This window comes from Salmo trutta, chromosome 7 (assembly GCF_901001165.1).
Source record: "Salmo trutta chromosome 7, fSalTru1.1, whole genome shotgun sequence".
Classification (NCBI taxonomy): domain Eukaryota; kingdom Metazoa; phylum Chordata; class Actinopteri; order Salmoniformes; family Salmonidae; genus Salmo; species Salmo trutta.
Window position 1 is genome coordinate 47,655,702 of NC_042963.1, and position 27,997 is coordinate 47,683,698.

A 27,997-nucleotide genomic window follows, 5' to 3' on the forward strand; every position below is an offset into this window, starting at 1 on the left:
AGCAATAACGAGTACAAATAACATGGCTATATACAGGGAGCACCAGTATGAGTCGATGTGCAGTGATATTAGGTAATTGAGTTAGCTATGTACTGTACATATAGTAGGGGTAAAGTCACTAGGCAACAGGATAGATAGTAGACAGTAGCAGCAGCATATGTGGTGAGTGTGAAAGTGTGTGTGTGTGTGTGTGTGTGTGGGTGTATGTTGTGTGTGTGTATGTGCATGTGTGTGTTGGGGTGTCCGTGTAAGTATGTATGAGTGTGTGGGAAGAGTCCAGATTGTGTGCATAGAGTCAGTGCAAGAGAGTTAGTCAGGGGTGAAAGTAAGGCTGTACGGTCCGGTAGGGCCTCGCAGCGAAATAAATAGTTGGGGAACGTAGTACCGGTAAAACGTGAGACTATCACAATTAATACAACATGACCCAAAAAAACTATTGGCTATTTCACCATTACATCTCGCCTTTTTGTAGTCCAATTAAATGGATCAGACAACATTTTTTTTATTGATCTGTTTGTCCATGTCCAGTCCAGTAGACTACCCTGTACATTTTGCAGTATAAATAAAATGCTTGTGTGCACTTGGGTGTCCAGTACCGGTAAGAAATGAAATCTAATTTCACCCCTGGAGTTAGTGCACAAAAAGGTCAGTGCAGGTAGTCCGGGTAGCCATTTGATTAGATATTTAGCAGTCTTCTTTAGCAGTCTTATGGCTTGGGGCTAGAAGCTGTTCAGGGTCCTGTTGGTTCCAGACTTGGTGCACTGGTACCGCTTGCCTTGCGGTAGCAGAGAGAACAGTATATGGCTTGGGTGGCTGGAGTCTTTGACAATTTTGTCTAGATGTCCTGGAAGGCAGGGAGCTCGGCCCCAGCGCCAAGCGATGATGCAGCCAGTCAATATGCTCTCAATGGTGAAGCTGTAAAACTTTTTGAGGATCTGAGGACCCATACCAAATCTGTTCAGCCTCCTGAGGGGGAAGAGGAGCTGTTCACAACTGTGTGGGTGTGGACCATGTTAATTCCTTAGTGATGTAGACACTGAGGAACTTGAAGCACTCGACCCGCGCTACTAAAGCCCCATCAATGTGCCTCTCCGTTGCCTGTAGTCCACGATCAGCTCCTTTGTCTTTCTGACGTTGAGGGAGAGGTTGGTTGACTGGCACCACACTACCAGGTCTCTGACCTCCTCTATATTAGCTGCCACATTGTCATCGGTGTTCACTCCTATCGACGCTGTATCGTCAGCAACTTGACAATGGTGTTGGAATCATGTGCGGCCACAGGTTACCTTGGCGTTCTTGGGCACAGGGACTATGGTGGTCTGCTTGAAACAAGTCGGTATTACAGTCCGAGTCAGGGATAGGTTAAAAATGTCAGTGAAGACACCTGCCAGCTGTTCAGCGCATGCTTTGAGTATGCGTCTGGCCCCGCTGTCTTGCGAATTTGAACCTGTTTAAATGTCTTACATCAGCTATGGAGAGCAAGATCACACAGTCATCCGGAACAGCTGGTGCTCTCATGCTTGAAGCGAGCATTGAAGGCATTAAGCTCGTCTGGTAGGCTCGGATTTCTGGGCAGCTCACGGCTGGGTTTCCCTTTGTAATCCGTGATAGTTTGCAAGTCCTGCCACATCCGTCGAGTGTCATAGCCAGCTTAATAAGATTCAATCTTAGTCCTGTATTGATGCTTTTCTGAATGGATCGTCGTAGCGGGATTTCTTATAAGCGACCCAACTTTTATATCTTACTTAAGCCTTTTACAATGAATAAACTGGCACAAAAAATATCAATGAACATGCAATCAAGAGTGCACACCCTTGTACAATCTATCCAGGTCGCCAATAAATATTGCTTAATTGGTTTTGTCATAAAAGCATACACACTGATTTTGTAATGCATGCTTGGCAAAGGGATGAAGCGTGAGGTCTTACATTGCCAATTCATTGTTTAAAGGAGCAGTCCAGTCAAAAACATGGCTTTCCTGTGTTTTATATATTTTTCCACACTATGAGGTTGGAATAATACTGTGAAATTGTGAAAATTATGATAATGCACTTTTAGTGCAGTAGTTGTTTGAAAAGGCCGCCTGAAATTTCAGTTTGTTTGGCTGGCTGGTGTTTTTGGACCGCCTGGTATAAGTTAATAGACCAGTAAAAAAGTGAGTCTGCTCTCCTCTGCCAATTACAGCTCGTTTTCAGGTTATACATCCCCCATTAGGCTCCTTCAGTTAGGCCCCTCTCTCAGACCACTCCCAGACAGTCCTAGCATGTTTTTTTTTATTTTTTTTACCATTTTAATTGAAAACAATCACAGTAAGGTACTTAATTGTTACTCAGAAGTGATTTGATATTGAGATAAAAATGGCTACATTGGACAATTTAGGAATTGGGTTGTATCTGACTTTTGTGTATATTATGCAGGACATTGTGGGAAAATGGTAACATTAGAGTTACGCTCATTTTAGGATTCAGTCTTCTCTTAGTTCTCTCAGCTTTTCTCTACAATGCTTATACAGGTTAGACAATTTGCCTTCATTTACATAGCTAGTGTGTTTCTTAGCCTCGCTCCCAGCACTGCCACCTCCACTTCATGGTGGTGCCTGGTTGTCCAGCCTAGCAGCAGTGCTGGCACAAATCTAACAGGATTATAGCCATCCTAATCAGAATTAGATGTACAGGATTGTGCCCTATCGACAGATGCATAGGTTCATTAAGTGAAGACGCTCCTGCCACAATATGAAAATAGCATTCAGAACATGAGGTATTAGAGAAAGTTCATCATGAATATTAGATTGAACCAAGCTATTTCAATATGTTACATTGAAATATATCTGTCATATAAAATATGTGATTCCGGGATGGCAGCAATCAAACAATTGTTACATACCATACATGATATCAATAATATAGAGCATGTTATAAGTTACCATTTCCACCTTATTGTTATGTACAGTACACATAGGACCACTTCTAAGAAAAGAGAAACCTGCACACTACTCTTGCTAGTATCACTTATGCAGCGAATACAGTAGGTCTGGAGTCAAAAGAAAAAGAAATGTGTTGCCAATTATAATAATGTGCATTTCATAAATATTCAAATAGGTGTTCATACATAAACCGTATTACACATGTCTCTAAAATCACAATGCGGAAGATAACCTGCCATCGAATGCAGGTGAACAACATACATACAGGGCAGGCGAACAACACTTAAAACATTGGGCTGCTGTTGCCTTAATTACTGTCCCTCTTGGGCTATGTAAGCACCTTTATCCAGCTTTACTGTGCCCTAAAGTACATCATATTGAATTACTGCCCGCTGGCCTGGAGGTTGGCAGCTGGAATTTCTTCCTTAAACTAGTCATGATGCTCCTGGCATGGCTTCAATTGTCTGTAAGTGATCCTATTAGATTTGGGCGGAGGACAAAACTCCACTGTTCACCAAAAGGAAGCACTCGGGTATTATACGGAATGAGCTAGTAAAATGTGGGGTTTTCCAAAGGTAGCTGGCAATAATTAAGCTCTAAAAGTTTAAGCCGTTGGGAGGAGGGGGATTACAATGTGACGGAATATGTCATTAATGTCGCTAATGTCATTTTCTTTAACTACATTTTTTGGAACGCACCAGATCTCCAAGATTGGCCTGTTCTTATTTTACCCACATCTAGTCTACAGTCTTGGATGTAACAGAGTGAATGATGAACACCAACATACAAATAGAATTAACCCTTGACCCAGTGTATTGAGGGCACAGGAGTATTCCAAGGGTTGAATTGTCACTTCCTGACCATAGAGTGCTCTTATTTTCTATGGTAGAGTAGGTCAGGGCATGACTGGGGGGGTTGGGGTTTATCTAGTTTATTTTTTCTATGTTGTGTTCTAGTTTCTTTTTTCTATGTTGGGAGTTTTGTATGATTCCCAATTAGAGGCAGCTGGTCATCGTTGTCTCTAATTGGGGATCATATTTAAGTAGTTGTTTTTCCCACCTGTGTTTGTGGGAGATTATTTTGAGTTAGTGCATGTTGCACCTCTGTCGTCACTGTTTGTGTTTTGTTTATAGTTTATTGTTTGTTTGGCTAAGTTTCACAATATAATAAAGCTCTGGAACGATACTCACGCTGCGCCTTGGTCTCCTTCATACGACGCACATGTCAGAATCTCCCACCACCAAAGGACCAAGCAGCGTGCCCAAGAGGAGCAGGGATCCTGGGCCCAGGAGAAAAGGGAGTGGAGGACATCCTGGACCTGGGAGGAGGTAATGGCAGGGGACAAGACCCTGCCATGGAAGCAGGCGGAGACAGCGAAAGAGGAATGGCGACAATACGATGAATTAGCACGGTAACGACGGAAGCCCGAGAAGCAGCTAAAACACTTTTTTGGGGGGGCACACGGGAAGATGGGCAGAGTCAGGGTTTAGACCTGAGCCAACTCCCCATGCTTACCGTGGGGAGCGTGTAACCAGTCAGGCACTGTGTTGTGCGGTGATGCGCACTGTATCTCCAGGGCGCATTCATAGCCCGGTGCGCTCTGTGCCTGCGCCCCGCATTTGCCGTGCTAGAGTGGGCATTTAGCCAGGACGGATTGTGCTGGCTCAGCGCTCCTGGTCTCCAGTATGCCTCCTCGGTCCAGGATATCCTGCGCCGGCTCTACGCACTGTGTCGCCAGTGCGCCTTCACAGCCCAGTTCGTCCTGTGCCAGCGCCCCGCACTTGCCGGGATAAAGTGAGCATCCAGCCAGGAAGGGTTGTACCAACCCTACACTCCAGACCTCCAGTGTGCCTCCACGGCCCAGGATATTCTGCGCCAGCTCTACGCACTGTGTCGCCAGTGCGCCTTCACAGCCCAGTTCGTCCTATGCCTGCGCCCCGCACTTGCCGGGATAAAGTGAGCATCCAGCCAGGACGGGTTGTACCAACCCTACACTCCAGACCTCCAGTGTGCCTCCACGGCCCAGGATATCCTGCGCCAGCTCTACGCACTGTGTCGCCAGTGCGCCTTCACAGCCCAGTTCGTCCTGTGCCCCACACTTGCCGGGCTAAAGTGAGCATCCAGCCAGGACGGGTTGTGCCAGCCTTACGCTCCAGACCTGCAGTGCGCCTCCACGGCCCAGAATATCCTGTGCCAGCTCCTCGCACCCGGTCTCCAGTGCGTCTCCCCAGTCTGGTGAGACCTGTTCCGGCTCCACGTACGAAGCCTCCAGTGATGATCCATGGCACGAAGCCTGCAGTGATGATCCATGGCCCGGAGCCTGTAGTGATGATCCATGGCACGAAGCCTCCAGTGTTAATCCATGGCCCGGAGCCTCCAGTGATAATCCATGGCCCGGAGCCTCCAGTGATAATCCATGGCCCGGAGACTCCAGCGATAATCCATGGCACGAAGCCTCCAGCGATGATCCATGGCACGGAGCCTGCAGCGAGGGTCCCCGGTCCGGAGCCTCCAGCGAGGGTCCCCGGTCCGGAGCCTCCAGCGACAGTCCCCGGTCCGGAGCCTCCAGCGACGGTCCCCGGTCAGGAGCCTCCAGCGATGGTCCCCGCTGGAGCCTCCAGCGACGGTCTGGAGCCTCCAGCGACGGTCCGGAGCCTCCGGCGGTCCGCGGCCCGGAGCCTCCAGCGGCGGTCAGCGGCCCGGAGCCTCCTCCAATGCTGGCGGATCCGCAGGATGAGAAGGTTCTTCGTCCTGCACCAGAGCCGCCACCAACACTAGACACCCTCCCTTTTGGTTTGAGGTTTTGCGGCCGGAGTCCGCACCTTTGGGGGGGTGTACTGTCACGTCCTGACCATAGAGTGCTCTTATTTTCTATGGTAGAGTAGGTCAGGGCGTAACTGGGTGGTTTATCTAGTTTTTTTTCTGTTGTGTTCTAGTTTCTTTTTTCTATGTTGGGGGTTTTATATGATTCCCAATTAGAGGCAGCTGGTCATCGTTGTCTCTAATTGGGGATCATATTTAAGTAGTTGTTTTTCCCACCTGTGTTTGTGGGAGATTATTTTGAGTTAGTGCATGTTGCACCTCTGTCGTCACGGTTTGTGTTTTGTTTATAGTTAATTGTTCGTTTGGCTAAGTTTCACAATATAATAAAGATGTGGAACGATAGTCACGCTGCGCTTTGGTCCGTTCCTACACACATGCGTGACATGAAAGTGCGTGTTATAAGCTACACTGTACATAGCATCCCATTAAACCAGTAAGGTCACTCTTTTTTTCTCTCTCTCTTTTTTTAACCTTTTCTTTAACTAGGCAATTTTTTGGTTGCTGAGAATATTCCGGCTAAGCAGGAAATGCTAACTTGTAGTTTATTCGAGGTTTAAACAGGTTTCTAAAGTTTGTAATTTCCATTTTGGATTTAATTTGCTGTTAACAAAACATTTATCAACCCCTACAAAAAATCCACATTTCCACATTTCCTGTTGCAGCAGGATTATAATCTTGCTTTAGAAAACTGGCTCCAATCTGGCTCCAATCTGGCTCCAATCATACATATGTATTAATATCAAATCACTTCTGGGTTACAATTAAGTACCTTAAAAAGTACCAAAAATCTATTTATCAAGCAAGCATGTTGATAGGACTGTCTTGGAGAGGTCTGAGTGGGGAAGGGGAAATTGAAAACTAGATGTTATTGGTAGACAGGTTTGGAACTCTTTATTATTAACCAATTTACCCCATAGTGAAGTCACCATGGAAAACTGAAACTCCCACCCCTCCCGCCCATGCAAAGCTGATTATAAGGTCCTGTGTATATTGTATTTTCAACCATAAACTATCAGGAAATAACACTGACATGTTTTTCACACTTTTACAGTGTTGTACAATAGGATATAAAACATAGGAAAAACTGATTTTTGACTGCACTGGGTCTTTAAATCCAGCTGCAACTTTTTCCACTATCTCTCCTTGCTTCAAGATATTATATTCGTTTACGAGCTGTGTTACCATCACCTTAAAGACATTAGACTTCGGGGCAATTGTAAATCAATGCTAACCCATCCAGCACAAATGGTATGCATCTGAAATGGCACCCTATTCCTTTTGTAGTGCACTACTTTTGACCAGGGCCAATAGAGCTCTGGTAAAAAAAAAAAGTAGTACACTAAATGATAAATAGGGTGCATTTGGGATACACACTCTGTCACAGACGCAGGGCTTTTGGCATGCACCCAGTGGAATAGAAACTTTCCACTTCACTGGAGGCACAATGTTATCTGGCTTTGCTCCAACAGTTTCAGTGATTTACATTCACACTATTATCTCTTACCGCCTCCCAAACCCTTCACACGCTAGTATCTGCCCATACGCATTGATTAGTACTGTCTACTACACTTGTTTTTCACAGCCCTCATAAGTTATACCCAAATATCTTGTTATTTGGTAGGTCCGAATGAGAACGAATGAGGACTTAAATCACATACTGTAGAGGTAAGGGGAGAGAGAGAATTTGAGCGAGGGAGAAAGTTAGGAGAGATTCAGTTTTCCATCAAAAAAGGACATGTCTGTGGTCCGTCTCATGTCATAAATTCTTTTGAGGTTTAAAGACAACAAATGAATGATTCAGCTTATAAAGGAGGTAGCAAGGTTAGCACACATCAGCAGATGATAGATTATCCTGGACTGATAGCTCCTCGGAGAGCACTGAAGCTCACAGCCTAACATGGAGGAGGAAAATTCTCCTGAAGCACAAGTTGACCATTTGACACACCTGCATATATTACCACATACACTGGTGGAGAAATCTCTGGCCTAAAGCACCTATAGAAAGTCTACACCCCTTTCATTTTTTTCCTTCACATTTTGTTGCGTTACAAAGTGGGATTAAAAAGGATTTGTCTTTTTTTTAAGATTAATGAAAAAATAAACACTAATATACTGTACCTTGATTAGATAAGTATTCACCGCCCTGAGTCAATACAAGTTCGAAACAACTTTGGAGTCTTTTTGGGTAAGTCTCTAAGAGCTTTGCACACGTGTATTGTGCAATATTTGCCCAGTATTATTTTCAAAATTCCTCAAGGTGTTGGGGATCATGGCAAATTTCAAGTCTTGCCATAGTTTTTCAAGCAGATTTAAGTCAAAACTGTAACTTGGAACATTCACTGTCTTCTTGGTAAGCAACTCTTGTCCTGCTAATGAATTCCTCTCCCAGTATCTGGTGTAAAGCAGACTGAAGCAGGTTTTCCTCTAGGATTTTGCCTGTGCTTAGCTCCATCCCGTTTCTTTTCATCTCAGAAAACTCCCCAGTCTCCCCAGTCACCTAGTGACATGTTGTGTTGGATTTGCCCCAAACATAATGCTTTGCATTTAGGCCAAAAACTGTATTCCTCTGGCGTGTTTCTTTTCTCCAATATGACTTTAGTGCCTTGTTGCATATATTGGACATGCATGTTCTAGAATATTTTTAGTCTGTATATTTGTATTCTTCTTTTCAATCTGTAATTTAGGTCATTATTGTGGAGTCGCTGCAATGTTGTTGATCCATTCTCAGTTTTCTCCCATCACAGCCATTGAACTTTGTAGCTGTTTTAAATTCACCAATGGCATCATGGTGACATCCCTAAGCAGCTTCCTTCCTGTCTTGCAGCTCAGTTCAGAAGGATGACTGCATCTTTGGTGTGTCTGGGTGGGTTAATACATAATCCACAACCTCATTATAAATGTGACCATGCTAAAGACCAGGCACCACAGGCTGAAATGACATTTTTGCATTTACCTATTGGACATTTGTTGGTATTTTGCCTATTAATATTTTCAAAAAGTAAACAAAAATGTCAAAATCTTGCTGAAAATGTAAATTCACTTTTGTTTATCATACTACCGTCATCAAAATGTCATGGGTTCTAACCACTTTAAAATGGACATATAATTTAAAAGCTCACAACATTCATTATGTGATAGCCATTTCAGTGAGAATTTAACAACCTGGACTATACTGTATGTAGTAACTTACTTTGAAGAGATGGTGATTGGGTCTAAATAGGTGTTTGGCATTTGGTTGTTTAAATTCAGTGTACTTGTCTTTAACTGCCATTTCCGGAAAGTCAGACTCTTCCAACAAGCCAACTAATTTTCCTCAGCTTCAGAAGCATCTACATTCACCATATTGTGTGTGGTTATCCTTAGATATATTATTGAGACTTGTTGATATTTTTCTATTTTTTATTCTAGATTTTAAAAAATCTTAAGAAAAATGTGACAAAAATGCTTTTTAGTATTTTACAGATCGAAAGATGAAAAAGTATTTATTCACAATCTGCTCTGAGCAAGTCCGGTCCTGGAGTGTCTTAATTAAATGAAACCCAAATATTTAGGCTGACTTAACCCAGTGTCCCAAAAAATGGATTTGCAGGATATACAAATATGCGCATACAGTATATGTAATTTGTATCGATATTCAACTGGTAAAAGTTGATTGTGATGACTAGCAGGGGAAAATCCCTAATATGGTGTGGTGCCTGGCCTTAAAGATACAGTATATTCAATGTCGGATGTATGATTGTTATCCATCTACCAATCACTGCCCTTCTTTATGAGACTTTCGAAAAGCTACCTGGTCATTGTAGTTGAATCTGTGCTTGAAATTCAATACTTGACTGAGGGACCTTACAGATGTTGTGTGTATGGGGGACAGAAGAAGGAGTAGTCATTTAAAATCATGCCAACCCCCATTAGTTCACACAGAGTCCATATAAGTTATGTGATTTGTTAAGCTAAATGTAACTTCTGAACTAATTTAGGCTTGCCTAAACAAAGGGGTTGAATACTTATGCAACAACTATTGTTTCATTTAATTGTATTCATTTGTAAACATTTGTAGAATTTCTTTTCACTTTGACATTACGGAGTATTTTGCGTAGATCAATGACAAAAAATGACAATTAAATCTATTTCAATCCCACTTTGTAACGCAACAAAATGTGAAAACAGTTCAAGGGGATGTAGACTTTCTATAGGCCCTGTATGCTGTTCGTTAAGAACTGCATGACTTGACACTGTGTACAAGTTATTACTTTCATTACAAAACGATGCTCGTGGAGTTTTGGTTAGACCAGAGAGAGCACAATGTGTGAACCTAAATTGTCCTTTTGTTTTAAATGAATGTATTATGTCATGTTGCTTTCGCAACAGCTAATGGGGATCCTAATAAAATACAAGACAAAAGAAAACATCCTTCACAAGTTGACCATTTGACAAGCACTCATAAATTACCATATAAGAAATCGCTGGCATATGTTGGTCATTAAGAACATTTTACAATGTGTAAATGTGTACAAGTCCTTATTTTGTTCAAATTCTGTGTACATGGGAGTTTGCATTGATCCGAGCACACTGAGTGAACCTAACTGTAGATAGATTAATAAAGGGACTGTTGGTCGTACACTACTTTATTGAATCAAAGCCTATAAAAAGATTTAAAGAATGTGGAAAAACAACCTTGTTTGTGGAGAGCAGGAAAGCACATTTACTCTACAAACAATACTTACACAGTACGAAACAAATTTGAATTTGAATTCAGTCATGGGCTTATACTAATCAGAAGAATGTAGTCTTACACGTCACACATGTCAGATGTATTTCTTGTAAAAATCAGACCTTGAAGAATAGAAAAAGTTTTCAGAGAGAAGGCAACAAGTCCTATTTTCTTGAGCATCACACCATTGACTCTCTGTCATTATCTTTTCACTAGCAATTGTCTGTTTTTTCTGAGTACTCACACTAACCAATCGGTCTGCTTTAGGCAAACTCGTCTTTAATTCAGTACTTAAACATTGTTTACCTTGGGAGTTCACAACAGTGCAGCCGCTTCAAAATGGATATATCCATTTTAAAGGGTCTGGTAAATCTTTAGGTTGTCCTGCATCTAGACATACAGTATATGCATTTCTGGCCATATAATCACAGTGCATATGTTGGAAAGTAGCCACACGTACCAAGTTTCAAGTTTTAATGTCACAAGCACAAGTACAGTGAAATGCCTTTCTTACAAGCTCTAAACCCAACAATGCAGTAATCAATATCAATGTAATACTAAAAATATCAAGGTAGAACAAAAACCGACAAGATATAACATTGAGAAATAAGAAGAACACGATAGTACAATGTGGAGGGATACTGGATCGATAGAGGTAGATACATATGGGGTAAGGTCACTAGGCATCAGGATGTACTGTATGATAAAGAGAGCAGCAGCAGCGTATATATAATGATTGTATGTGAGTGGGTGTGTGTAGAGTCAGTATAAATGTATGTGCATATTATGTGTCTGTGAGCAAATTGTAGAGTGAGTGTTTGTATGTGTGTTGGAGTATCAGTGTGTGTAGTGTGTAGGGCCCTGTGAGTGTGCATAGATTAAAAAATAAGAATAGAATACAAAAGTCAACACAGATAGTCCTGGTAGCCATTTAGTTAGCTATTTAGTTAGGCATTTAGCAGTCTTATTGTCACGTCCTGACCAGTAAAGGGGTTATTTGTTATTGTAGTTTGGCCAGGACTTGGCAGGGGGTGTTTATTTTATGTGGTTCGGGGTTTGTTGGGCTATGTGCTTATGTAAGAGGGGTGTTTGTTTTATGTGTTCCGGGGTTTTTTGGTCTATGTTCAATGTAAGTGTATTTCTATGTTAGTTCTAGTCTTTCTATTTCTATGTTTAGTTAATGGGGTTGACCTTCAATTGGAAGCAGCTGCTCCTTGTTGCTTCTGATTGAAGGTCCTATGTATAGGGGTGTTTTTGTAATGGGATTTGTGGGTAGTTGTTTCCTGTTTTGTGTCTGTGCACATGACATGACATGACATGACATGACATGACATGACATGACATGACATGACATGACATGACGACATGACATGACATGACATGACATGACATGTAGTAGTAGTAGTAGTAGTAGTAGTAGTAGTAGTAGTAGTAGTAGTAGTAGTAGTAGTAGTAGTAGTAGTAGTAGTAGTAGTTGTTTTTCCTTCTTTTATTAAATAAAGATGAGTATGAGTTCCCGCTGCACCTTGGTCCAATCCTTACGACGCCCGTTACACTTATGGCATGGGGATAGAAGCTGTTCAGGAGCCTGTTGGTGTCAGACTTGATGCACCGGTACCGCTGGTCGTGATGAAGCAGAGAGAACAGTCTATGGCTTGGGTGGTTGGAATCTTTAATGATTTTCACACCGCCTGATATATAGGTCCTGGTATGACCAGGAGAGGTCCTGGTATGAGTATAACCAGTGGTAAGACCAGGAGAGGTCCTGGTATGAGTATAACCAGTGGTATGACCAGGAGAGGTCCTGGTATGAGTATAACCAGTGGTAAGACCAGGAGAGGTCCTGGTATGAGTATAACCAGTGGTATGACCAGGAGAGGTCCTGGTATGAGTATAACCAGGGGTATGACCAGGAGAGGTCCTGGTATGAATATAACCAGTGGTATGACCAGGAGAGGTCCTGGTATGAATATAACCAGTGGTATGACCAGGAGAGGTCTTGGTATGAGTATAACCAGTGGTAAGACCAGGAGAGGTCCTGGTATGAGTATAACCAGGGGTATGACCAGGAGAGGTCCTGGTATGAATATAACCAGTGGTATGACCAGGAGAGGTCCTGGTATGAGTATAACCAGTGGTAAGACCAGGAGAGGTCCTGGTATGAGTATAACCAGTGGTATGACCAGGAGAGGTCCTGGTATGAGTATAACCAATGGTATGACCAGGAGAGGTCCTGGTACAGTATGAGTATAACCAGTTGGTTTTTGGGCATGCACCACAAACTAAGCTGTTTTTATGATACACTGGGAATATTTGGCCAGAGACGCATATGGTTAGACATGACACCCTAATGAGTCCCCCTTTACTGACCCTTATAGGACTCTTACCTATAAAATAAAAAAAGAGCACCATGAACTGAAAACATTGTTGTTGTGGTCATGTATGGCCGTCATTGTAAATAAGAATTTGTTCTTAACTGACGTGCCTAGTTAAATAAAGGTTAAAGAAATAAAACATTAAACAATATGTATGAGAGTTGCTATCATCTTTCCAGGAATCTACAATGACTATACCAGATAAGCAAACTTGAAAACATTTAGTAACACTGACCGACTCTCTTGAAAACAATTTCTTTATGTTTTTATCTATTTTATTAGTTTTTCTGAAAGTGATAAACTAGTCAAATAACCCTAAACTATCATAATGCGTTCAGGACATTCTGATTCCTGAGGACCTTTGTGGGGTCAAAGGTCAAACAGTACACCCAGACATCTAGGTGGCAACTGGTCCAGCTGTAGGAGGACTGTGTAAAGACAGGTGACTTTTGGTTCACAGGTGACTTTTGCTCTCAGCGTGGGTATTCACATACCATAGTATTTGTTTTTTTCCTCAATCCTGTATAATCCTGTATTTTTTTTTCAGTTTTCCTTGCTTCATAATTGTAAAATGATAGTGTTATTTGAGATACATTATAGAACTGTTTCAGACATGCATACAGTCCAGTTGAGTCACACTGAAAACACTCAAGAGGCTGCGAATACATTAAAAAGGATAGCATATTGCAACCCTGGGAAAGCAACATCAATGCATTGTATCTTATATTGTGAAAATCATCGCATCATCCATCTTTGTGGTCCCATTCACACACCCCCTCATCCTGCTAGTATGGCCTCTGGGAAATGTAGGAAAACTTATTGCCTGTCTAGGAAACTAATGGAAAATGGGAAAAAAATCGATATAGCCTCTAATATTTTATATTTCTATGTGAATGGGGAGTGTTCCTTTGTACTCTTACTGGAAGCAGAGAATTCAGAGGCCTTGAAAGTGGTAGTCTAGTTTATATTTTCATCCACTTCCATGTCTGTCTGGTTGGCAAAACGAAGGCCGGAGCTTTGGAACAGGCAAAAAAAAAAGAGTGGACGATCTCTCATAGAAACCGTCTCAACTGTACTGTTCGACATTGGATTTACTTCACTTGGAAGTTCAGAGTGCATGGCTTGTGTTTCCATACCAAGCTCGATTCTGTCACTATAGCGTCATAGTATTAGCATGTTGTGGTAGCTACTTAGTAATCCCATTATTATTGCTTAATAAAGGAGTTGAGCAGTTTACAGTTAGGCAAGAGGAGCATAAACTTCATTCCAAGCTTAATCCTGTCGTTATAGCGTCATAGTATTAACATGTTGTGGTAGCTACTTAGTAATCGAATTAAAATTGCATAATTAAGGGGTTGAGCAGTTTAGGCTTATTCCACTGGTGTAATAACATAATACCACTGTGTAACAAACTAGGCTCACTGTAATCATTACTATGTAAATACACACGGGGAAAAAAGCAACTTATGGTAAAGCATTACCCAGTCTTATATTTGACCTGTTCTATTTCTCTTTTACTACTATTGGCTGCTTCATCGTACCTCTCCTTCACCGTGTTCTCTCCACACACATGGTATTGCTTACTGTAACATACAGAATGCATCAATGTGGACATTTGGCAGGAGCACAGTAGTAGTGAATAGCATTCTAAAAACGTGGAAACTAGCTCCATATGCTAGGGCAATTTATTGAAAGCCTAATGTTGGTTTACGGTATGTTTGAAACTGATGAACCCTTGAAGACTTTGCTACAGTTTGTAAAGGAAGGTTTAATTTACAGGCACTTTGTGGACCGTAAACTAACGTATTTGATGGTTGTAAATTAACTTTCCTGTTGTCCATCACATTTCTCTGAACTATGCCAAATTTAGCCAGCGTCTCAAGAAATAAAGCTTTTGAAGTTACTGACAAATCTTAAACAGCATCAGGTCATGGGTGTTTATTTTGCCACCTTTCACTGTTTTAATTTAACCCATATTTGCAGAGGAGCTAAGCTAAGGCAACATGTTACTATTCTGAATGCATACCTGCAGTGAGCTAAGTACCTGTAGTATTATTAGACAGGCAATTATTCACAGGCGAGCGGCAATGGTGGGTCTTGAATCCCTGTCACCAGGGGGTAGTATATATAGTCAAGAGTCGGGAGCGCTACCAATGTGCCAGACCAGCCTCAGGCCCAACTAAGAGCTAGATTACTCCACACAGACTGGCTCTGACTGAAAGTGTCCAGGGGAGACAAAGCATTGACTAATCCAATCTAATTGATTCATCTATTTCCTTGTACCATGCAATGACCAGAAGGGTTGCGAACCTTGAGACTTGCTTAATACTTTCTTTCAAACTATGGACAGTAAGTACTGCTAGTCATGACATTATGGGTACATTGGTGCATAGCTTTTCAACCACCATGCATATACTTGAATTTACTTTATAAATGTTTCAACCATTTATTTCAATGTAATCATTATTACAATATATGCCATTTAGCAGACAACATGATTTCTGATATCATTTTGCTACAGTAAAAGTGCAATTTAACTTATAGGGCATGGGTACCCAATTCTACGAGGTCCAGAGCATGCTGTTTTTTTGTTCTACCTGATAATTAATTGCACACACCTAGTGTCCCTGGTCTAAATGACCCTGATTAGAGGGGAAAAATGCAAAAATGCAGTCGAACTGGCTTCGAGGTCCAGAGTTGAGTTTGAGGTTTCAACAATGAGGGTGGTACAGTCTGCTTCTCTAATGTTTTTTTTCAAACATCGTATTTAATATTTTCAACATACCACAGTTATCAACAATAACAACATAACACATACACATCATACACAAAACACATAACAACGACGCTGAAGTCATCCAAAAAGAAAATGAACATGTTGCAATAAGCAGATAGAGATAAGATTTTTTTTAAATCCCATCTTCAGGGCAACCATCAGATTCCTGAACAGTTTGGACTAGACCAGACCTGCACATCTGGATTTTGTGTGGTGTTCCATGTAAAATCTAATACTGCCGGCGAATATCTGCCAAGACCTGTTCAGATCCTGGATGCAGCAACTGGTCATCAAAGTCTTTGATAAGGAGCCTTGTGGCTGAACGGCATGAGTCCAATATGACTGAATGTAACTCCTCCAGACTATTGTCCACAATTTGGCTGAGTCTTCCCTGCATTCTCTGGAGACTGGTTGTGTGATCCAGCTCAGGAACAAGGTTATGGAGCCGGCTACTCCGAGGAACTGTTTTTGTGTCTTTAGAAACATACTGAGCAGCATCTGGGATATGATTCTTTAAGTCTGTGACAGTAAAGCTGAAGAAGGTGAGTCATTTTAGTTCTGCAGGGTCATCAAGGACCTGTGAACTTGGCTTCTCCACTTGACGGTATTGGGTCTAAAAGGGCATCACAGCGGAAGTAAGATTGCACTGTTGCACTGGCGTCATGTGTGACTGGTAGGGAGGCCCTCAAAGCCTTGTAGGTTCCACCCTAGTCTTGTATGGACTGCTGCAGGTTCTCCTTTGGTGCCTTGGTGCACTCTGTGGCAGCGAAGGCACCATGGAGCACATACTTGTTCTTCTTTATAGGCTTGGAGAGAGGAGTTATCTCAAAGCTGACTGTTGTGCCCTGGAGATGGGTGACGTCAGTACTGACAGTAGGGAGGATAAGGGTCTCCTGGTCTCCTGACAGTTGGAGATGTTGGGCAGCTTCAGGCAGTAACACTGTTCTCTCTGCTCCATCGTCCAGAATCGCAAAAGTCTTGAGTGACCATTTCTCAAGAGCACTGGAACCACCTTCAGGAAAACCCAACCGACTTGTTTGGAATGGGCAAGGTACACGCTGCCATTGGAGACTTTGATTGGGGGAGCAGAGGATTCTTTCTGGGCAACTCTATGAAGCACCTGTAAATGTATCCCACTACAATCGTGCCATGGCTTCTTCGTGGTACCCTCTTCAGGCAAGTGGGTTCGGCCATTCCTCCAGCATTGTTTGCCGTCTTTAATCCACTCACCTGTCTTGCTCTTGAATTCTCCCTTGATCTTTGGGCACCTGGTGATGTAATGCTGGACCTGGGGGTCTGCCTCTCTCTGCGGGTGCTCTACCCCTGTTCTTGATGATTGTGCTGAACTAGTCTGGTTGAGATTCGCTGCTGCTGAGCCTTGTCTTGAAGCCACCTTGACAGGTCTTTCAAGTTGTAGGGATTAAGGCTTGTTGAGTTTAGTTTACCCTTCAGTTGTCGGAACTCTATGAAGCTGTCCCCGAGATACTTCCGCAGTTTTCTGAGAAGTCTGTCGACATAGGAAAAGCACTTCAACCCATAACCGGAACAACCTTCCAGGGATAGCAGCATGCTCACCAGCCAATGGATCCATAAAGAGAAGATTGGGAAACCTTAGAATTACCAACTTTCCATCAACAGGGACATGTTGCAATGAGAGGGCCTGTGAGTGGATCAGTTGACCTCAAGGTTGGAGACTCTGTAGCTGCAGAGGTAAGGCCTGAGGGAGAGTACAATCTGTTGGTGTAGCTGGAGCTCAAGTGGAGGTAAGATGACTGTTAGGTTGGATTGTTAAGTCCAATGCACCACTGTGGGCCTGCATGGTGGTGCCACGGTGGGTCAGATGTCCATATTGCATATGTTGGAAAGGCTTGGGTTTCTGCTGTAGTTGCAGTGTTGCACTCCGCTGAACTGTCCCCCGTTGCACTCTTTTCTTCTGTCTGGATATGCAGTCTGGATAGGGTGAAGGGGTCTGTCACCACTCTTCAGTGTTCTCAACAGGGCAGGTTGCTCATTTGAAGGCCTGGCTGAGTCTGAAGGTATAGGTAGTTGGAACAACTTACAGGTTAGGACTGCTAACTTGTGGTTGGGTTTTACCCAGTTGTAGGACTTCAGGGTCCAAGTGGGAAGCCCCTAGTTTCAGGCGGACCCCTCTCAGAGGGGGATTGGTTTTTGTACCTGTAGGAGGGTTACCTACTAGGTTTGATTATTTAAAAAAATAAAGGAGCCACACCAGGCAACGAATACAGTACCAAAATTGCTGAGGATTATACACAACAAAAGTCAAAGACTTTGATTGTGGTCCTCTATTGGTAGGCAAGTGGCTGCATGGCAAAACAAATGACATGGGCACTGTGTGCCATATGTTCAATCATACACAATGTCCACATATTTACATTTATACATCAAAAGCAAATATATACATCTAACAAATCACTCCACTAGCGCATAGAGGCTTTACACTTGGCTAGGAGGCTATCGTAACATTAACCAAGCCTTGCAGGAGTATTTGAACCTAAGACTGGCAGAAACTGTTTCACTCTACCACTGCCGTATATAAAAACGTGTTCTGGCCAGTACCGCTCTTGGATAGTCATGGCACAAAATCTGTGTCACTGCCTCTCGTGGAGTAGGAATGAGAGTCCCTAACAGCAGTAAGATGGATCTTTAGATACTGGGGGACTGTACGATACATTATTTTTATGGGCCAATCCCAGCTTCAGCTGAATGACCCTTTTATAAACTGGTAGCCAATGGAGTTCACGGAGCTGAGAAGGGTAAACAAGAGCCAGAGGGCTAAGATTCAGAATTACCCTTGACATTTTATTCTGAGCTGTCTGTACCTTGTTCTTGATTAATTTAGAAGAGCTACTGTAATGTATGCATATTCAACGTTAGGCTGCACTTACACAGCTGCAAGTGTTTTCAATGTCATTCTATATGGAAATGTGGCTTTTGTTAACCAGAAATGTCACTTTCTGGTTGACCTTTGCAATTACTTTCTGCCCCATGCTCTCCCCTGTCAGGAACCTGTCTAGTTCACAGCCTAAGTATTTAACACAGTTCTTGGCTGTAACTGCTGTCACCAACCATGACTCTAAAGCCTGGTGATCTGCCTAACCTAATCTTAGAGCCAAATCAAATTGACTCTGTTTTCCCCAAATTAAGACCGCTTGTTGCCTGACAGCCAGATAGTGATACTTGTCAGTTCTGCACTAAGCTGGTTCTCAACTCTACTCTTGTCTTTTTGAGAGATCAAAAGAGCTGAATCATCTGCATATAGAAACAGTTGACAGGAACAAGCTGATTTCATATAATTGATATATAAACAGGAAGAGTAGTAGCCCTGAAACACTTCCTTGTGGCATTCCACAGCTGATTAACCTTGCATCCGATAAAGGTGCCATTGACATCCACACTCTGATACCTTCCTGCCAGACATGACTTGAAGCACTCTACTGCTATGCTGCTAAAACCTAGGGCCCTTAGCTTGTAGAGTAGTATCTGGTGGTCTACAGTATCTAAGGCTTTACCTTACTACCTTTCTTGTGTAGTGAGATAACCCTAGCAAGTTTCAGGTCATATTGAACCCTCACTTGTTCTACTGAGAGATCTATGATATGGGTGATGCAAGGGAACATATGTTCAGCAGTGTATTTTACAAAACTGGCAGGCATATTGTCCAGACCAGTTGCTTTAGAATATTTTAGTTCAGCTAAGCGCTTAGTTCTTTTGCATTGTGAAACCTTAACTAAATAAAATGAGTCCTCCAGCACACCCTAAAGCTGTCTGCCACCTTGATCCTGTCAGATAACATCTCCCCATTTCTGCTCAGACTGACATGACTTACTTTGGTTTTGAGCCTTTTGCTGTAGCCCAGCTGTTTCAGAGAGTGCCAAAGTGTCTTTGGATTGTTCCTGTGTTATTCAATGTTGTCATGGAAGTATAACCTCTTTGCCTCATTAATAACTTTTCTCACCTCACTTCTCAATTTCTTGAAAGTAATAAAATCAGACTGATCTGTAGACTTCCTGAATTCTAAAAAGCGTCATATCTCTTGTTGATAGCATAAAAAAATGACATTTTTCATCCATGGTCCAGACCTCTGCTTCATGGGTGCAACAAAGTCAATAACATTTAAAAACATCCTTAAAAAATGTCCCAAGCTTTCTCAATATCAGTACACTGCAGTATGGGTGACCAGTCAACTTAATTTAAACAGGTGAAATTGTCCTTGTTGTAATTCTTGATTGATTTGATTTTGATTGTTTTATGTTGATTAAACAACTTTCTCTGTCTTTTCCTTGTGCAATAAATGATAGAGTGGTTGCTCATATCACAACCCCACTCTGGGATATCATGGACCTGTCAGATACCAGTTTGCTCTCGGGTAGGAGGACGTCCACGCAAACAGCCTCAACAAGTTCATGTTTAAGATCAAGTTTGGTTAAAACAAATGTCTGCTCTTATGTACAGAGACTTGTCCCCTTTGTGCCATCTTTCCACAAAATCATGTCATTCTCAATTTAAATTTCAGAATAACTAATAGAACACTCCAGCCATGACTCAGTAAAATATATGATTTTGGGTAGAAGCTCATATAAGTTTATTGTGTATTGTCTAGATAATGCTGGTTATGTAACGTTATCATTTGATAATGCTAGCGAGGCTGGGTGTGATGGGTGTGTCTTGGTGGTGGCAAGGACACACCCAAGAAACACCCACATCAAACCACAACCGCAAGGCGATTCACTCTTGGGTTCTGTTAGGACTGCCAGCATTTCTTGAGGAGCAAGCCAAAAAAACGAGGCCAAATCAGCAGGTGCAGTTCCCCTTTAAGTTAGCTGTATTGGAGTTGAGTTGCCTGACGGCGGAGGTTGTGCTAGCTGTACTGGAATTGAGGCTTGGGCCTGACTATGACCAGGGTTTGACTGACTGTGACTCTCCTCCAAGAGGAATGAAGTCATGTGGTCAAGTATCTCCTGACGCCTTCTTTGGCGCCTCTCATACTGGAGCAGTTGGCTTCTAAGCTGCTTAGCCTCTGCCGTCTCCTCCATTTCAACTTTAGACACTCACTCCACAAGCTCTCTCAGTGACTACATGTTCAGAGTTGCCTGTTGCACAGGGGGTTAGCCCGTCAGCTCTTGTGGTTGGTTCAGCTTCCCTGCTGTGCACTGGTTGTACTGGTGGTAAGCAGGTAGGTGCATCAGCTCCGAGGAGGTTGCCAACCTCCAGGTGAAGGTGCTCATAGCCTAACCGCTTTGGTGGTTGGAGCTGTTGAACTGGACGTCTTGCCCGTAAGTCTGGCGGAGAGCTGGCTGAATGTGAACGTCCGGAATCCATCCTTTTTGGTAGCCACCAAATCCATCTTGAAGGACCACATAAGAAATGGTCTAGCTTGAAAGGACTGTATAGCTGGTTGTGTGAATGGTGATGGCCGCCAAAGGGCTCCTGTCAGAGCGACTCAAATTCAGGACTTCTCTTTGATCACTTTGATCAGCTGTATTTTGCCAGTACAATCCTCAGAGGACAATTGTATGTATGCTTCTGAGAACGAAAGGAAACAAGTGGCACTTATCATATTCAACATATTCAACATAATCACAAAAACATAAATCAGGCTTCAAATATCCTGGCTTTACACAGTTCAACAATACACATTTCCCATGTAATGGTACCTCAAAACTGCTATAAGTAAATTGCAGTAACGTAAGTGGCCAATAGGTTAAAGGCTAAAGGCTAAATGCTACAACAATATAACATCTCACATAATTCTACAACAAAGCAGTAAGTAGCATTACTTGAATCAACAATATGCTAAAGGCTAAGTAGCAATAGGCAAACAATTGGGTAGTAAAACAAGGGTGAAGTTAGAAACTATAGAACAATTACATTTTTATATAACTAGGTAAGTCAGTTAAGAACAAATTGTTATTTACAATGACTGCCTACCACAGCCAATTGTGCACTGCCCTATGGGACTCCCAATCACAGCCAGATGTGATGCAGCCTGGATTTGAACCAGGTAGTACAGTGATGCCTCTTGCACTGAGATGGAGTGCCTTAGACTGCTGCACCACTCGGGAGCCCTCAAAGTAAATAGTAAGACAATAACATCAGATAATAACTCACTTTTGGTCAATGACACATACTGCTGGTCCTCAGATGATGGATGCTGTTTAAGGAATTATTTGGTGTGTGTGTGTGTGTGTGTGTGTGTGTGTGTGTGTGTGTGTGTGTGTGTGGGGGGGGGGGGGGTTCTTATTCTTCTTCTTCTTCTTTGGACTTTATATGGCGGTTGGCAACCATCTTTAAGGTGCATTACCGTCACCAACTGGACTGGAGTGTGGACCAGAGACAGTGAAGGTCTAAATCCTACCAAATATTCTCGTCTCCCTAAGGAAACCTAATACATAATTAAATACTACATCCCCTGAAGATTTCCCCAGCAGTTCACTATTACTCATCAAATCTAATAACAATCGTGCCCTTTCCCTCCCATATTTCTGCCACTGAAATAGAATATGTTCCATCTCCACCTCCTCCTAACAATGATCACACCTCCCAGTCAGATGTTTTTCCACCAATTTCACTGTACTACTGAGCCTTGTGTGTCCCAGTCTCAGCCTTGTGTATCCCAGTCTCAGCCTTGTGTGTCCCAGTCTCAGCCTTGTGTGTCCCAGTCTCAGCCTTGTGTGTCCCAGTCTCAGCCTTGTGTGTCCCAGTCTCAGCCTTGTGTGTCCCAGTCTCAGCCTTGTGTGTCCCAGTCTCAGCCTTGTGTGTCCCAGTCTCAGGCTTGTGTATCCCAGTCTCAGCCTTGTGTGTCCCAGTCTCAGCCTTGTGTGTCCCAGTCTCAGCCTTGTGTGTCCCAGTCTCAGCCTTGTATGTCCCAGTCTCAGCCTTGTGTGTCCCAGTCTCAGCCTTGTGTGTCCCAGTCTCAGGCTTGTGTATCCCAGTCTCAGCCTTGTGTATCCCAGTCTCAGCCTTGTGTGTCCCAGTCTCAGCCTTGTGTGTCCCAGTCTCAGCCTTGTGTGTCCCAGTCTCAGGCTTGTGTATCCCAGTCTCAGCCTTGTGTATCCCAGTCTCAGCCTTGTGTGTCCCAGTCTCAGCCTTGTGTGTCCCAGTCTCAGCCTTGTGTGTCCCAGTCTCAGCCTTGTGTGTCCCAGTCTCAGGCTTGTGTATCCCAGTCTCAGCCTTGTGTGTCCCAGTCTCAGCCTTGTGTATCCCAGTCTCAGCCTTGTGACTACACTTTCCTCTCTTTTCTCTTGGCCTGAGGACCTCCCTGCCCCCACCTTTTCCTGGATCTTATACAGGTGAATTCCCTTTCTCTCCTCGTTCTACAGCTCTTGCCATTTGTTTTTAACCACTATTCTTATTAACCCCTTGGCTTCTGCTTTACTAATTGATAATTTCATGTCAACATTAGGATCTTTATGTCACGCTCTGACCTATGAGAGCTGTTTTTTCTCTGGTTAGTTAGGTCAGGGTGTGAAATGGGTGGGCAGTCTATGTTTTTTGTTTCTCTTTTGTTCTTGTTTTTCTATTTGATCATTTGGATGTTCTCCAATTAGAGGCAGCTGGTTCGTGTTGTCTCTAATTGGAGATCATATTTAGGTTGGGGTTTGTCTATGGGGTTTTGTGGGTAGTTGTTTTCCGTTTTGTAAGTATTATCTGATGGAACTGTTGGCTGTCGTTTGTTGTTTTTCCTGTTTAAGTGTTATCATTAAAGTAATATGAGCACTCTACACGCCGAGCCTTGGTCCCCTTTATACGACCCTTACAGTTACAGTTTAAGAGCCTGCTTGGCGATAACATCCACCTCATTATTCTCTACTCCCACATGTCCTGGTACCCAGAGGAACATCATGTCACGCCCTGACCATAGTAAGTTGTTATTTTCTATGGTAGAATAGGTCAGGGTGTGACAGGGGGGATTTCTAGGTTAGTTTTCTATGTTGTTATGTTCTAGTTTTGTGTTTCTATGTTGGGCTTTGTTTGGGATGAACTCCAATTAGAGGCAGCTGGTCATTGTTGTCTCTAATTGGAGGTCATATTTAAGTTGGTGTTTGTCCCACCTGGGTTTTTGGGAGATTCATTTTGAGTAGTGTATGTTTCACCTCTGCGTCACGGTTTGTTGTTTTTTGTCATTCAGTTTATTTATGTATTGCATAGTTTCACAGTATAAATAAAATGTGGAACGACACACACGCTCCACTTTAGTCCGCTCATTCCTATGACAGCCGTGACACATCACAATTACCCCCATCTGTCTCACCCTATACAAGCACTGCAAAACCTCATACAATACATTCTGTCTACTCTGAGACACAAATTAATTTAAGCTCATCAGTGCTGCACAGGAGTCAGAGCAGATGATTACTCATTTTGGCCTCACCTCCTCCACCGACTCTGTAGCCAATAGTATGGTCAACAACTCCATTGTGTAAACAGATAAATGATCCGTTGCTCTTTTGTCACTGCCATCGTATACTCAAACACTAAAAGCTGCACCTGTCCTCCCTGTTTTAGGGTCCTTAGATCCATCTGTGAATATATTCAAGAAAGCAACCCCATCTCTTTCGCCATCCCATTGCCTATCCACCCGACGCTTGTATTCAGATTTCATTCATGTTCCCAGCACTCTAGGAGCACCTTTTCTGTAGGATGTGTAACCTTATGTCATTGTAGATTTACTGAATATGTCATGGCCAGCTGTTTTAACTTTATTGGTATCTCTCCCAAATCTACCTGCATCGCTGCCACAGAGGAGGTCGTGAGTGCAGAGAGGTTCTTAGGGCTTGGGCCAGGATTACATCTAGCTTTTTAAAAGATGTCTGAGCTGCCGTTCCATATGCTATACTTCCATAATCCAGTGGTGACCTTAACAGCACTATATATAGCCTTTTCAACACCATTCTATCAATCCCCCACTCCATTCCAGACAGGTAACGCATCACATTCAGTATTTTCTTTCCTTTGACAACTACTCTGTTAATATGTGCCGCCCATGTCAATCGAGTGTCAAACCAGACCCCCGAAACCCTCACACCCTCCAGATTCCTTCAAGTATATTTCCCACTCAACCGTCCTTCTACAAAAAAACACAGTCTGTGTTTTCTCAACTGAAAACGTGAAGCCCCACCTGAGGGACCACTGCTCAACTTCACTAATCGTTTCTTGAACTCTTCTGGCTGTATGGGTAATATTTCTCACTATCTTCCACAGTGCTCCATAATCCACAAACAATGACCTCCCAATATCAGGTCTCACCTGCCTTCTCTATATCTCGCACTGGAGCAATTTCCACACTTTTCAGCACAGAGATATCCAAATCTCATCTGACCCCACTCATCTTCTTAATGATTCCACATACCACTCCCACAGGAGTGATCCTGCCTATGTTTCCACAGAACTGGTGCCAATACTCCCTCTCAGCTGTCTTAATGATCCTCCTTACTATTGCTTGTGCTTGTTTATACTGTATCAGGCATTGGTAATTCTGGGACCTTTTCAACATTCTGAAAACCCTGTTCCTACACTTCATTGCTTCTCTAGACTCTTCAGTCCACCAGAGAACTGCGTTACTCTTTCTCCCCCCGTACCCATAGGAATCACCTACCTTGCAGCCCCTACTATTACTCCATCGTCCACTATTTCTATATGCTGTATCTGAATTGAGATCAACCTGAGACACCTCCTGTTCACGCAACTCTTGTAACTGACCCCACTCTGCTTTCCCAAATACCAATCTCCTCAATCCACTTCCTGCTGAATCTTCCACCCTCAATCTACCCCCTGTAGATTCCTCCAAAACCTCCCAACTACATCTGCCTGCCATTGAACTTGAGATCAAAGTAATATCCAGAGCAGCTTCAATTCCAGTTAGTGGGTCAATCCTGGTTCCCCGGTCATTATTAAGACTCATAAGACATTTCTCATCCAGTAGTTCCGCCAACACTTGTCCATTTACATCAGTCCGTAACCCTCCCCAGAGTGTACTATGAGCATTTAAATCCCCACACCACATTATCTGTCTTCTGTCTTCACCTTCTACATTCCCAAGGGCCATCAACTCTAGTCTCTTACACGGGTTGTAAAAGTTCACCATTACCATATTCCTCCCTCCCAACCACACCTCGACATACTCCTGTTAAACTCCCTCTCCCACATACACTACCTTTCAAAAGTATGGGGTCACTTAGAAATGTGCTTGTTTTTGAAAGAAAAACACATTTTTTGTCCATTAAAATAACATCAAATTGATCAGAAATACAGTGTAGACATTGTTAATGTTGTAAATTACTATTGTAGATGGAAACGGCAGATGTTTAATGGAATATCTACATAGGCTTAAAGAGGCCCATTATCAGCAACCATCACTCCTGTGTTCCAATGGCACGTTGTGTTAGCTAATCCAAGTTTGTTATTTCAAAAGGCTAATTGATCATTAGAAAACCCTTTTTCAATTATGTTAGCACAGCTGAAAACTGTTGTGCTGATTTTAGAATTAATAAAACTGGCCTTCTTTAAACTAGTTAAGTATCTGGAGCGTCAGAATTTGTGGGTTCGATCACAGGCTCAAAATGGCCAGAATCAAATAACTTTCTTTTGAAACTCGTCAGTCTATTCTTGTTCTGAGAAATGAAGACTATTCCAAGCGAGACATTGCAAAGAAACTGAAGATCTCGTACAATGCTGTGTACTACTCCCTTCACAGAACAGCGCAAACTGGCTCCAGATACTCAACTAGTCTAAAGAAGGCCGGTTTTATTCCTTCTTTAATTAGCACAACAGTTTTCAGCTGTGCTAACATAACTGCAAAAGGGGTTAATAATGATCAATTAGCTTTTTAAAATGATAAACTTGGATTAGCTAACACAACATGCTGTTGAAACAGAGGGATGGTTGCTGATAATGGGCCTCTATGCGCCTATGTAGATATTCCATAGAAAATCAGCCGTTTCCAGCTACAATAGTCATTTATAACATTAACAGTGTCTACACTGTATTTCTGATCAATTTGATGTTATTTTAACGGACAAAAAAATGTGCTTTTCTTTCAAAAACCAAGGGCATTTCTAAGTGACACCAAACTTTTGAAAGGTAGTGTACCTATATGGGATCCCCCACATAATAAAGGTAGCACACCCTCCCCCTACCACCCTATCTCTACAGACTGCAACATAACCTTGTACTACAAAATCTAGAGTAGGTTTAAGCCATGAGACAAATCACATCAGGTTTGCCTGGTAACTCCTCAAGAAACTGTTTGAACTATTGCCCATTAGTCATCAAACTTCTGGCATTTCATTGAAGGATTAACACTGCTCAGCCTCCGACCGCAAGGCAATACAGAGTGAAGTGCGTACGGCTCAATACATAACTGGGGCCAAGTTTCCTGCCATACAGGACCTCTATACCAGGCGGTGTCAGAGGAAGGCCCTAAAGGCCCAAAAATTGTCAAAGACTCTAGCCACCCTAGTCATAGACTATTCTCTCTGCAACCGCACGGCAAGTGGTACAGGAGAGCCAAGTCTAGGTCCAAGAGGCTTCTAAACAGCTTCTACTCCCAAGCCATAAGACTCCTGAACATCTAATCAAATGGCTAACCAGACTATTTGCATTGCCCCCCCCCCCTCTTTTACACTGCTGCTACTTTCTGTTATTATCTATGCATATTCACTTTAATAACTACATGTACATATTACCTCAATTACCTCGACTAACCTGTGACCCCGCACATTGACTCTGTACTGGTACCCCCTGTATATAGCCTCACTATTGTTATTTTATTGCTGCTCTTTAAGTATTTGTTTCTTTTATTTTGTATTTTTGAGGGGTATTTTTCTTAAAACTCCATTGTTGGTTAAGGGCTTGTAAGTAAGCATTTCACTGTAAGGTCTAAACCTGTTGTATTCGGCGCATGTGACAAATACATTTTGATTCAATTTTTGATTTGATTATCATGAAAATGAACCAGTACATGATTCCTGGCTGGACTGATTCTCAATCTTATTGAGGTCATCCTGTACGTTTTGTCAGTCCTGTGATCCCAAAATACCTCATTGCCTGCCCCACTATGATCTATATCTTAGTCTTTGATTGAAATTGTTCTATGCAATTGTCCCAAATGTAACAACCTTCCTCATGTCTACTACCAGTCTTGTGTTCTGCCACATTATTCTCCGTACATCACGCCCAACCTGCATCCTGATCTGCCCTGGAATACCTGCTCTTCTAGGTGCCCAGATTGTTTCTGCGTGTACTACCTTCACTGCTTCTGCATACAAGATTTTTCACTCACTCCTCACCTGCTGCACTTCCACCTGTCTTTTCATCATCTTTTCAACAACCCCCATAGTTACAACACTTTAACTGGACCCCATATCCAC